Below are 14279 nucleotides of genomic sequence, written 5' to 3'. Positions count from 1 at the left end.
TATGTTGTTACAAAATCATCAGTTTTAAAAAAATTAAATTTCTCTCTTATACTTGCATATAGACATAATTAAATAATATAAAATGTCAAATTTAATAAATAAAATTAATTAATAGGATATGATATGTTGTCTCATTGAATATGATTAAATTTAATTTAAGTTCTCCAACAAAAAAATTTGTTACCAGTTTTAATTCTCATAAACTATAAACTTATGAAAATAGTTTTTGCTATCACTTATTGACAAGGTTTATTTTATTTTAAAGTGTCATTGAGATGTCATGATTAAGTGTATGCTATATTATCGTAAATTATTTTAAAAATTTACAAAAATCAAAATAATTAATAAATTATTTGAAATTTAAAACTAAATTTAGTGGTATTTATAAGAATTAAATTATATTTAAATTTAATTTATATTTTATTGTTTCACTTTATTTTAGTGTACGATGCTATTTTATATATAAGGCTAAAAATAAGGTTTCGATCTTAAAAAAAAATTGCATTTTTTTATTAAGTCTTTTTTTTATTTTTAATATAGTCTCTTAAGAATTAATTTTTATTTTCATATGATCTCTTTATCTTGTTTTGTTATTTTTTTATATATAATATTTGAATTAACTCATATAATTTGATTAAGATATAACATGAACAAGATGTGTCATTAAGGATGTTTTTATTTTTATTTTTAATAAAATTTGAAGTTATAAAATTAAGACTTTTAAAATTAAAATGTGAGTCAAGTTGAATGTTACATAAGTGAATTTTAAAGAAGGGTAACGATATTCATATATTTATAATTATCGAACGAGTAGATAAATTTATAATAGTTTATTCTAATTTTAACATTTGAGTTCTAATAAACATAGTCGTATTAAATATTACTCAGAGTAATTATTACTAAAGTTCTTTATAAAAAAGAAAGATAACCTTGAAGACATGTTTGAAAAAACTTACATTCAACAGTGCATTGAAATTTTAAAGTAAATAAATAAAATTATAAAAACTTATACAATTCAAAAGTTAATAAATATTTCATCTAATAATTTTATTTTAATATATAATATATTATTTAAATATTTAAATATTATCTTTGATCTTTTTTATAAAAAATAAAATAAAACATTTTTTTTCTTTATTATAAGAAACAAATGATAAATTTAAAATGTATTAATTGTTAATTTTTTTTTATAATTTTCTTTTATTAGTATAATTAAATATATAAATTACTAATTACATCATTTAATATTATAGGTATTCTTAAAATAAAATTTATATTTATAAAAAATATAACTGACTTAATTATTTTTCTTAATCCCAGTAATTTAGTCTTTTATTTTTTATAAAATAGATTAGAAGTAATATTATTTATAAATTATATATTTTAAAAATATTTATTTTTCAAATTTAATATACATAATTATCATTATCATATTAATATCATATCAGTTAATAATAAAATACTTATTATAAGAAATTCATAAAATAAATATTAAAAAAACTAGTCTAAATAACTTCATTCTGAGTTGGACATAGGCATCTGGCGAGGCCTGAATTAATGACTGGTCAAAGTTCCATATCAGACAATAACATCTCCATGCTTTAATTAGAAGCTACGGACACAGATATATATGATTCGGCGGAGGGACACAAATCCCTTAATACATTGTTCACGCTACCTCTTACCATATTTTCTTTTTGTGTCCTAAAAATAAATACATGTGTTTTTTTTTTTTTACTACGTTTTTCTGATTTTTTTATTATTTTGTATGTAACAAGGTCTGATCTTCTATTTCCTTGACTAAGTTCAAACTCTTTCAATTTTATGTTAGTTGCTATCATACAGTTGTTTATATCATCAAATAATTATATTATTACCTAAATTAATACATAATTGTTTCATAATTTTTAGTGACGTTTGTTACAAAATTCAGTTCGCTTCAATTTTATTTTTGACTAGGTGACTAATAATTGTAGTAAAATCTAAAATAGCATAAACATATGGAGTCAACGTATCTTAAAGTGATTGTATGAAGCAAGAAGATTTGCAAAAATAATGGCATAATTTTAATAAACTTTTGGATAAATATTTATAAAAATTAATATAAAAATAAATAAAAATTATTTTGTAAGTAAAAAATAATTTTTACATTTCATATTTTAAAGAAGTTAAAAATGAAAGAAGTTCTATAAAAAAGTATAAATTAATTTTAACTATTAAATAATGTTTGATTCAATTTACTATTAGATTTTTTATTCTTATAAATATTTATTGATAAGTTCAAAATAGACACAGGTCAAGCTGATGATTGTTGATTTGAGATGAACCTTACACCACTGCAAATGGACTTAGTACAAGACCTTGAATGACAACACACACTAGATTGGATATTTACCATAGATGAAATAACCATTTTGCTTGATATAAATATACTTTAAGCCTATGTTGGACCATGGTATCAAAATGTAGATCTCTTTCCATCTCAAACAATGGCAAATAAGGGTATGTTTATCTTTACTTAGTTTAGAAAACTAACATTTTTTTTTAAGGCAGATCTAACTCTTTCCGGTTAACTCTCACTATCAAACACTTATGCTTTAAAGAAATAATAAATTTTATAAATATATACACTTTGAATAACAAATACTTCATAATACTGTTGATTCCATGTATTTTCTTTGTTAATTCTAGATCGCCATTATACACATTTTCAAGAGACTTTTGGACAATAATTAGAATTTATCTAAGTTTTAATATTTTGTTATTCATAAAAAATTTTGGAATTTCAATTATCCTTCCTTTAACAATATCTATTAAAAGAATGCAATAGTAACTAGTCATACTTGAAGGGGGAATACATTTCACTTTATCATAACATTAAATCATTTATGATCAAATCAAACATCCTTACAAATAAGTACAACTAGATTTGGCATTATGCAAAGTAGCACAAAAATTTTATGAATCTTTTTTAAATTATGAAGTTTTAAGTATTCAGAGGGATAATTAAGAGTAAATAGACATAAAATAATATTTATTTGTAATATGATAATAAAACTAAAGCACCATCCTTATTTACATTAAGAAAAATACTAACCTTACCTTCAGGACACAAATCAAAGAATCAAAAGTATGTTTTTAAAAATATAACTCATACCTATAATTTTCAATGGATCTTAATTATTTTAAATAAGACATTAATTACCGATTCCTTTATCTTTGATTAGCAAGTCCCTTATACTAATAACTCTAACTATATAAGGAAACAAATCATAAAATGGTAGAAAACATGAACTAAGAAAATAGAAAAGTTAAAGGGATAATTTTTAAGAAGCTCTCAAATATTTTAAGATATAATATTAATATTATGAGATATTTCAATATTCTCCCTCATGCTTAAGCCAACTAAGCCTTAAGTTTATATCAACTACATACATTAATTAGTAGGAGATAGTTCCATCTTAACATGTAGGATCAAGTTTGAATCTTAATGAATGTAATTATGTTAACTATTTGAAGTGAGTTTTGTTTCCCATGATAATCTTTTTCAATTTGAACAAAATTGCCTCCAAAGAGAATACTTGTAGTACAAAAAATACAAACTTTTAAGTTTGCTACAAATAAATCCTTTATATAGTTCTAACAAACATGTATAAGATATTGAGTGGACTAGGTTTCACACATTTGACTAATCATGTGTCCATATAACGGTTAGATATCCAACAATGAAGGTTATACATTCACACATATTTAATAGAGACCAGTAGTATAAATAAATAGGCTTATGATAAATGTAGAACACTTATGACTTATCAACAATAAAGGATGAAAATAAAGATAATATGTATTACTCCAGTGAAAAAGATTTAGTGAATCTCTTAGTGTAATTTCTATTTTTAACTCACGTGTAACATTATGTAAATTACTACATTATGGATATAATGACGACAAAGAGAAAGAAAAATTATACCAAATTGATCTAAAAATATAGAAGAGCTCAATTCAAACTGAAATAAAAATAGAATGATGAAAAATCAAAAAGTAAATTTAAATCAATAGTAAAAAAAGGTAACACACTGAAATTATGAATATAAAAAATAAAATATATATAAAATTAAAAGAGTTTTACACTTTAAAGAAATACAAAATAGTATCAAAATGATAAGAATACATGTATTAATGGAGATCATAAACAATAAAGAGACTTTAAATACAATTTAGTTTTGTAATATGATATATTACAATAAGATTTAGTAGACAATAAAGGTGTTGATGGATTAGATTAAATAAATTTTTTTATATAAAATGTTATTTAATCTAATAATAAAAATACACTATAAATCTAGAAAAAAATACACTATAATTTGATGTGAATAAAATTTTAATATGATGCAATTAAAAATGATTTGAATTAGATAAATTAATTTTAATTTTGTTAGATGACAATAATCAATTAATTTATTTTCTCTTTTATACCATTTATAATTAAAACTTATACTTATAAATATATTAAAATAATAAACTATATCCTAAAAAATAATAAGGTGTAACTTTAGAAGAAAAATAGTGAAAAAACAGAGATTATAATTTCATTTGTAAAACTTTCTAATTATAATATCTAAAGTGATCACTCTATTTATATTAATAATCCTAGCTAAAGATAAAAGTTTCAAATTCAGTCCTCCAAAGATGCAAAATTAGTTTAGTAATCCAAAATTTTAAAGTATCTACCTAATAACATTTTCATATTTAAAGAATTGATTTAAATTTTTTATATTCTAAAATAGTATAATAATATTATGCGATATTTTAATAAATAATTTATAATTTTTTTCCGTCCATAGTGATTGAAAATATAAGTTTAAGTTTAAATAAGGATTAAAAACGTTGGCTTCATTCGAAAATGTACATGCGAAATTGGATTTCTATCGCACGCATTAACATTTTTAACGCTGTTGCAATGGACAAGTCAGACAATAGAAACAAAAAAAGTAAGGTTAATTTTATATATAGAAATTTTCTAAGGATTAACCAAGGAGGGAGTGTTAAATATAGAATGATTAAATAATAATTTGAACTTAACGTATGTATTTTAAGTAAAAGTATTGATAGGTCAAAATAGTAATATAAAATTGATTTACATAGAGAGGTAGGAATCTTTGAAGAATATTAATTAATTAATTAATGGTTGATTATTGTGCACGCATGGGGAAGGGCGTTTAACGAACTGAACAATGATTTTGGATAAATGAGGAGGAAAGGGTGGAAAAGGCAAAGGGAGGGAGTAAGAAGGTTATGTTGAAGGTGATAAGGAAGCATGGGTATAATTAAATGTAATTTGCTTTAGAAGATAAATAAAAAGAAGAAGAGGTTTTATGATTATATAATTTTAGTAAGAAGATTATGACAATAGGAGAAAGGGTTGGTGAGAGAATAAAGGAGAGGGGCCCAGTTGGCTCAAAAACGAGGGGCAGGGAGGAGAGAGTAAGGGTAAGTGACAAATATGGTACCTTCAAGTAATGCCCCATTTCAAGATTTCCTCGATCTTCTTGTCTCACTGTTTCCATCTCATTATGCAAATTATGTTCTCCTCTCATCTCAATCACAATTATAACCCTATCATCTGCCCCATGAAAAGGTTATCAACGGACCAGAGGGATTCACAGTTTTCAATATATCTCTTCTCCTTCCTAGTCAACGCAAGTTTGATGCCTCCACCCACTTCCCGTCAAAACAAATAAATTAGATCATTTCATTCTAACTTTTTTATTATTAAACATTTATTCTTTAAATTGTATCTCTCATTTTATACGAATAAAATTAGTTATTTATTTATAAAAAGATAATATGGTATTGTGGTAAGAGGAGAACAAAGGGCATAAAAGGAGATGATAAAATGTAAATTAAAATAGAAGTAGAAATAAAAGAGAATGGGAAAAGGGGTGGTTGAGGAATATGGAAAGGGGAGGGACTGGGAGGGGATGGTGAGTGGTGGAAACGTGGGACGGTTGAGATTGTTGTTAAACTGAGCCTCAAACATTGACATTTGAAGAACCCAGTTCCGTGGGGAGAAGGGAAACTTGTTCCCCTTAATAAATAAATAAGCAAATAAAATGGGAATTAGAAAATTAATGAACATAGCAAGCAAAGCAAAGCAAAGCAGTGATTATATTTATTTGGATGAGATGAGATTCCCACAAGCAAGATATTGCGAGCCCACTTGCATTGCAAATGAGTAGGGAAAAAGGGTTTCGTATGCCACATTGCGGCTCTGATTTTTTTTCCTATTTCTAGTTCGCTACTCTCTCTCTCTCTCTCTCTCTCTCTCTCTCTCTCGTTATAGGGTCAAAGGTGTTTGCGTGTGGGCATTCTCATTCCGCCCTTTAAAATACTACAACACAAACGTCAAAGCTTGCAATTATTGTGTTTTCAGTAAAATATGTAATTAAGTGCAAATCGTTTATGCCAAAAATCAAAAACCTTTTCGGATTTCGGTGTTCGTGAATGCTCAACCTCCACTCTTTCCATCCCCTTTTCCTTTCATGTTGCCGTCTTTACAAGCTTCTTCATCTCTGCTTAGATGACTTTCTCAATTCAATTTTTTATTTATTCACACTATATTATTAATATTTATCTTATATTTCTGATAAATAATTTTACATTCCTCTCTTTTATTTTATCATATTACTTATTTCATTTATTTATTTTTCTAAACTCAGGCTCCATATCTCATGCTTGTAAAAACAGAAAATGTAATGTTAGCATGTTTCCGAATAACATGAAAACATCTAATATATCTTCTCTCTCCCTTTCAATTTTTCTTCTTTTAATAATATACTTTTGTCATTATAGCAAAATATTGTCGATTATAGATCAACTCATTGGCTCACACGTGGAACTAACATTGCTAAGATTTTGCCTTTAAGGAAACAAATAATGCTGTATTTGGATTATTGTTGGTAAATCGTGATTTGATCTAACGAATTTATTTTTTATTTCTATCCAAATTATAAATTATTTTTAAAAACAAATCAATCGTTTTGCCCAACATATAATTTAATGAACAACACTTAGTTTACATAAAATTTTGGGTTTGCAAACTGTAATTAGTGGTGGTATCTTATTTAACTTAAAAGAGGTGCAAACAAAATAAATGTGAAACTGATGTTGAGCAAGAAACGGTGCGTGACACCTCACCGTATACGTCAATCATTGACCCATGATGCCCCGTTTTACGATTCAGAGGAAAATTTTCTTTAGGCATCATTTGCTATGTTTGCAAGTCCCGTGTAATCATACCCATCATCATCTTGTGTACGCAAATCATATGGATTATTATGAATTCATTGAACTGGTGGGTTATAGTTCTTCACTTTCTTAGGATAGGATTACAGAATTTGCACCATGTGTAATTAAGAAGCCATAAAGATTAGACGAGCCTTTTGTTTATTAGATTCCTTCATTAGTGTGCATGCGTGCGTGTGTTGTAGGGTTCACTGTTACTTTTTATTTTAAGGACGAGCATTACGCTTTTGTATGATGCCATTATTATTATTATTATTTGAAAATAAGCGTGGAAGAAAGTTAATACTAAATAAAAATATTGATTGTGTTATGAAATTTGTTTGAGTGTGTTTGAAGAGTGGAGGCAGTCGCTTATATATAATATAAATTAGTGAAATTAAACTCATAGTGGCAATATTTTTATAAGCCCGTGGATATTTACGTTGATGTGGAGTAACCAAGTACAAAATAGGATCTATATGTACGCGTAATTTTCTTTGAAATAAGTAAGACTACAAGTAACCCATGTCCAATGAATGCAGTTTCTAGAACAAAAAGGATGAATAGAAATTCAAAAGCGTACATTGATTTCAAAGTTGACCTCGGTATTCTTTATTTATTTTCAATTCTAATGTTGGACGCATAGAGATGCCTTGAGAGTGTGGTCCTTTGCTTTTGTGATTGGCCACTTGAAATAAGCAAGTTCCTTGATTTTGAAGCCAAATATTTGTCAACCCGGAAAGCCAAACTTTTCAAAATGGCGATGGAATAAGATAGCAGCCATTCTTCACTGCCCACCAAAACAAAATTAAAGAAAAGTGACACATTATGCGTATAATCTCATTTTTATATATGATTTAAACATCAAATTAGTGACTAACTAATAATTGTTTATGGGACATCATACAGAGTGGGTGTCATGTAGTTGTAGCTGTGTCGTTCTAAGAAGGAAGGCGTCCTTGTCTCAAGTTATTTTACTTGTTTCGTCACGGAAGCTTGATTTATTAATTATTTATCACATGTATGGGTATCCCACCCGTGACCGCAAGGTTGCATAGCATTCATCTTTACCATCTCCTGAAAACCCAATTGGAACCTCTCTGTCTCTTTCTCTCTCATCATGCAAACAAAAGTAAACGAATCCCAAGTGGCTTTGCAATTGCCAATTTATGATGTTGGGGTGTTTCAGCCGTCTATTATGCCTCACAAATTGTTCTCATACGTGTATTTGACTACAAAACTGGGTTGGATTTTGTGGATGATTAATGGCACTTGTTTTGTATTGATTGAATTGAATAAATTAAAATAAAATTATAGTTATGATTACAAAATAGGTTGTCGAGACTAGAAAGGAAGAGGCAAGTGCTGGGGGCGGGGGAGAAGAAATAAAAGTACCTTTGGCAGATACCGGAATTACAAAATAGTTTCTCTTTTTTCCCAACCACAGTTAGCAGCAGCAGGAACTACGAAGAAACTTCCTGAAACAAGGAAAGAGATTGGGGTGTGTCTTTTTTGGGCATGTGAGCTGGTCCCTCATTCTCTTTCTCTCTTACAATTAACCCTACGAAACAAACTTACAAGGTACAGATTCCACTTTCTCTATCTAAGCAATATCTAAGCAAATTACATGCTCCAACTTTATTCCTCATTCTCACAAAATAAATAGGTAGCGTAACCGTGAAGACAACAAAAGTGACGACACCTCAATCCTCCAATGCCCTGCTCTTAGTGCTCTACTCTAACCTTCACCTTCACCTTCACCTTCTCCTTCTCCTCTGCTGCATCCCAATCAATTAACACACATGATTAATTGAATACCATCAACATTTAACGCCAGGGCATTGGAGTTATTATGCAAATCTTGTCGCTGCTCAATTTTCAAATACAATGAACCTATGCTTATGTCCAACGTATCACCAAGGCTTAAAGAGAAAGAGGCCTCTGCATATGTTGTGCTGTTCACTAATCACTAGTACCCATCGTGCTATTTCTTTTTCTTTAATCAAATATAACATCATTAACATTACCCCCGCCGCACTTACATCAGACAATCGCCAATATAACATTGCTTCACTATATTTCTTTTTTGGTCAGCCTTTTAATCATCACATCTTCGCTTAAATACGTAAATCAAATTTTGAATTCCACAAATATCTATACATTCTCATCTATAATTTTATTCTAAAAACTATTCCTTTATAGACTTCAAATGAAGTATTTTTTTCATTTTACGTATCTAAACATAAAATTTATTATATAATTAATCACAAAAATAATTAGTTACATCTATAATCAATTATTGAAATAATATACTTCTCACAATTAATCCAAACACATTATATGTATGTAAATTATAATTCTAGGTTCACTTTAGTTTCTTTATTTTTTTTAATAAAAGTAATTCTGTCGCGATTTCATAGTTTTAACCTATTTGATTTTATTAGAAAATGATAAGAAAAATATTTTTTTAAAACAAATTTGAGATGACAAATTGGTGTCCCTTTGATTTTAGAGTATATTTTTTAAATGCGTATATCTTAAAAATTATATATAATATTATATGGTGCCAATTTCTTTTTATATTCGAATAATGGAACTAAAAAGATAAATCCTTGACCGAGAGAGAGAGAGAGAGAGAGAGAGAGAGAGAGAGTGAGAAGTATCAGAGTTGATGTGTTGTTTTTGGGTACAAGTATGTAACAGAGTTGATACAATGCATTATATTGTTGAAGGGGTTTGGGCCCATGGGTTTTAGTCTGGACTCAGGCAGTGCTATGGACATAGGTAATTTGGGCTTGAAGTTCAAGTGTTATATAAAAAACCAACACTTTAATAAAGCTTATCATGTTAGGGGCCAATCCATTTCACCAATGGGTCTAAAACCGATTAGGAGTTATTCTATCCTTTTTAAATAAATTCACTACGAGTTATCTTAACCTTTTTAAAATGCGTTAACCGTTGGTTTTGATGTTTTTTTTTTTTAAAAGTTATTTTCCCAAAATTTTACTTTTATTAGTTTTTAAAATTTTTATTTTGTTAAAAGCCTTATTTGTTATTAACATTTTTAACGATTTTCAATTATTTTAAAGTGTATAAACAAAACAGCTGAAAATTAATAACCAGCAGGCCCACTCTTAGAATAGAGGGATTACTGTTTGCATCATCATTGTCATTTTTAGAATATAATTTTCAGTTATGTGTTTAATTCATTTTAATATTTAAATTCTTCTGAAGCTTATTTATAAATTAATTTTGAAATTTAATATTTAAAATATATAAATTCATTTAAAAAATTTTAATTCTAAAAAAAATTTGTATATAGTTTTCAGAATTTATATTTTAAAAGGTATCAAATCAATACCATAGTTTAATTTCTGAAGCTACGTGCATTTATAGGCAGTTATGACCTTAATAAGTATACTGTAATTGATATTTTGAGTTTAGGACTGTTATTAGTTTTTTATGATAATTATATTTTTTTTAATTAGAATGTTAAAAGTATGTATAATTTTTCGATCCGATGATCCAATTAAATTCAATCAATTTATTCATAGTTGAATTTATTTTCTTTGAATTTTTTATTTTTTAAAATTTAATTTAAACTAAATTAATTAATTAATTTTTATTGATATCAAATTTTGGTTTTATTGAATATAGATGCGCTCAATACTTGAAAAAATAAGTTTGCTTCCTATCATAATTTTACCTAACTCAATAAGATTGTTCTTATAGAAAATATTTATAGTTTGGACCAGAAATATTTTTGATTGATGAATTTTTTATTATTATCAAAATTAGACCAAATCAGTGTACATCTAAAAAAGAAATAAGAAAATACTTACACATGCTCTGACCATTGATTAACAGTGTATATAATTGCATGGTTTAATGGTGGTGTGACACATTTGAAAGTTGGAGCTCAATTGCTAACTTAGAAATAAATAAATATTTGTGAAATGAGTTTTATACTAATTTGCCAACCTTTAAATTATTTTAAAAGTACATTTAGAAGATAAATAAAGCTTAATCCCATACATTTTTTTTTTCATTTGTTAAGATTGATAGAAAAATACTAGTTTCAATAATCCACCATCATCATTAACTTAGTATAAATTTCTATATTTGTCATTTTAATGATCATCAAAATCTTGTACTTTTAATTGATGTAAGAAGAATTTAAGAAAGAGAGAGTAAAAAAAAACCCGAAGGGATGAAATTAATTATTGAAGTAATAATGTATGTGTACATGCCAATCTCACTTTATTAAGTTTAGTTTCTTTTGTATTATTGTGTACATGATTAAAATACCATGGTGCATACTCTTGCTATTAATTAATAAATAGATGTTCCAATTGAATTTTGTCATATTTTTGAGCGAGCTAATTAAGAGAGAAATTCATTTTTTCTAATATCAGGACTATATCTACGAAAACAAGAGATATTTAATCTCCAAATTCACGATGATTTGGATAATTTCTCTTAATTTTTTTTATGTTTTCCTTAATTCTTAATTAGGAAAAGAAGATTTTCGATTTGAACTCATGCAATATAATTCTTACAATTTCAATTTATAGCTTTTGATTCATACTTACTTCCTTAATTTCTTAATGTCTTTGTATATTTTAGGACTATTTTTCACAGTTAAAAAAAAAGTTTTGTTAACTTTATCTTTTAAGACTAAATTTAATGAAAAAAAATACATAATTATTGTATTAAAATTATAAAAATATAAGAAATACTTTTTTTAAATAAAATTTTACTATTATTAATTACTTAATAAAACTCTTAAAAAAATAGCGAGCTATCCAAAATAAGAAAATTAATACAATAATTAATTACTTAAGGATAGAAGTTGATTGCCTTTGAATTTCACAACTTAAATGCATATGTCTCAATTGAGTTCATATTAAGAATCAAGACTTTTGATGGAGCGAGGAATTGAGTTAGATTACCAAGGGGCTGGAACGCGGCCAATAGTGATAATTAATTGGATATTAAAATATAAATTCAAAGTAGGATTGATTGCATAAAAAAATTGAGATGAATTGAATATTAATTCCCATTAAATAGTAAAATTACTTTATTTTTCTAAACTTCCCTTGATTGTGCATTTTTTTTCTGTAGTTTTTTTTTTTTTTTCATAATTTTGGTTTTTCACTTAGTTAATACTTATACATTCATATTCGTCTAGTTTTTTTTTTTCCTTTTCAATTCAACTTATAAATTGAGTTCCAGTTCTTATAAAAATGAGACTCATTTATCTTTATCATACTTATTGCAACTCAGTACACTTGATCACACATCACGTACGTAACAGAATCATGCATATGTATCTACCAATAAGATAGAATACTAAAAATATATACAGGGTAGTCTAGTAGAGACTCAACTTTATTATATAGCTTTCTACGTGTCTGCTTATACGAATGATCCTCGCTACAGGTACATGTGGTCCGCTATGGGTAAGTAGGCATGAAAACATGACTACTTTAATATATAGATATAAACCCAAGTATTATTTATTGTGCTTGATGCGAGATTCTCTTCGCCTTTCTAACATTTTGTGGACACTGGACACTTTCTAGGCTATTCCCAAAACACAGGCAATAGTAACCCCAGATTTAATTTTTCAGAGAATCGTGATTCATCACAGCAAAAGAGTATCATGATTTATGGTTGAGAGTACTAGTTTGACTGTAAACACAGATTTTATTCCAGTATCAAGATTTATGGTTGACGAGACTAGTTTGACGGATCTATGTCGACCACGTGTTGAAAGCCAGCGTGTTAGTGTTCAAATTACAAAGTTAAATACGTTCCTCATTTGTAATATTGTTTTTTTTAATCATAGTTTCCTTTTCTTTGCATTTGTTAATCAAAAGTTGTAAAAGTAAAGCATGATTAGTGAACCGAACTAACTTAAACTTTTCTGCGCCAAAATGATGGTCATGATGCTAAGAATCTTTGAGACAGACAAGTCTCTTTCCCGTTAAATGGTGGATATTTAACGAGCACTGATCAAAATAATTTGGGGTAGAAAAAATAATATTAAAAATAAAGACAATAACTACTATTAAAAATTACGGGTCCACTAGACTTCAATAAATTTACAACTTCTATTCATGAAATTGTAACTTTTATCAATAAAATTGTTTTTTTTTTCCATAAATTTATATTTTTTAAAATGAATTCCAGGATTAATTGAAAAATTATAAATTTGTGTATAATAGTTAGAAATCATATATATAAATAGAGATCCTACTAAAAGTATTTTAAAGACAACAATTAAAATCAATAAATAAAAAGTGTATTGATAATAATTTTCATAAACATTTTTATATTTTTCAATCACAAATTCTGGCTAAACAAATAAATTTATGGAGGTAATGTGGTTGAAGTAAGTGAACCCGTTAATTTCCGTTAGCTGGAGGGTGGGAGGCTGAGTCTTGCATTGCTTATTTAGAACAGTGTAATATCATACATAGCTTGGATGAAAGAATTTAAAATTAAGAGTATGTGACAAGCAAACGGTAATTGCACATGAAGTGAAGCAATGTAACTTCGTGATATCACAGGCTGTAGATGCAAATGAAAAACAGCTTAGGTATGAAGAAGGACTTGGATCAATAATAGGGCACAGACCACCTGTGCCCACTAGAAGAAAAGGTTGGTCATGCAATGATTTTTCAATTACCGAAAAATTTGAATTTGATAGCCCTGACCTCCTAGTTATTATGTCAAAATTACTCTCGACTTTGTACCTGCTTTACATGACCCCTTTCCTAGCTTTGAGTTTTTCTTTAATTTATAAGTCAGTCCTAGCTTTGAACTACCTTAGTTTTAGTAACGTTAAATGAATCTCGAAAGTTTGCGTCCTATGTTGATTGTTGGCGAATGCAGATCGAATATGGAATAATGCTGATTCCGGGATCAAGTACGTTTTCTATAGGCGCGTCTTTGACTAATGCTCATGACAGAATGACACCAATGAAAAT

General features: G+C 27.2%; 1 protein-coding gene across 2 annotated transcripts in view; it reads right to left on the bottom strand.

Moving 5' to 3' along the window:
• The window catches only part of LOC113860741 (NAC domain-containing protein 83), a 30218-nt gene that overhangs the window by 7640 nt on the left and 8299 nt on the right, over window positions 1–14279 (bottom strand). Inside the window, exon 2 of one of the 2 annotated variants that reach the window (XM_027493241.1) lies at window positions 6303–6329. The gene's annotated coding sequence lies outside the window, so the exon portion shown is untranslated. The remainder of the gene's footprint in view (window positions 1–6302; window positions 6330–14279) is intronic. The other variant, XM_027493242.1, reaches the window with a different exon arrangement.

Source organism: Abrus precatorius, unplaced genomic scaffold, assembly GCF_003935025.1.
Source record: "Abrus precatorius isolate BTA unplaced genomic scaffold, Abrus_2018 Scaffold3, whole genome shotgun sequence".
NCBI classification, from domain to species: domain Eukaryota; kingdom Viridiplantae; phylum Streptophyta; class Magnoliopsida; order Fabales; family Fabaceae; genus Abrus; species Abrus precatorius.
Note: the sequence above shows the minus strand (reverse complement) of the source record. Positions and strands in the feature narration are given on the sequence as shown.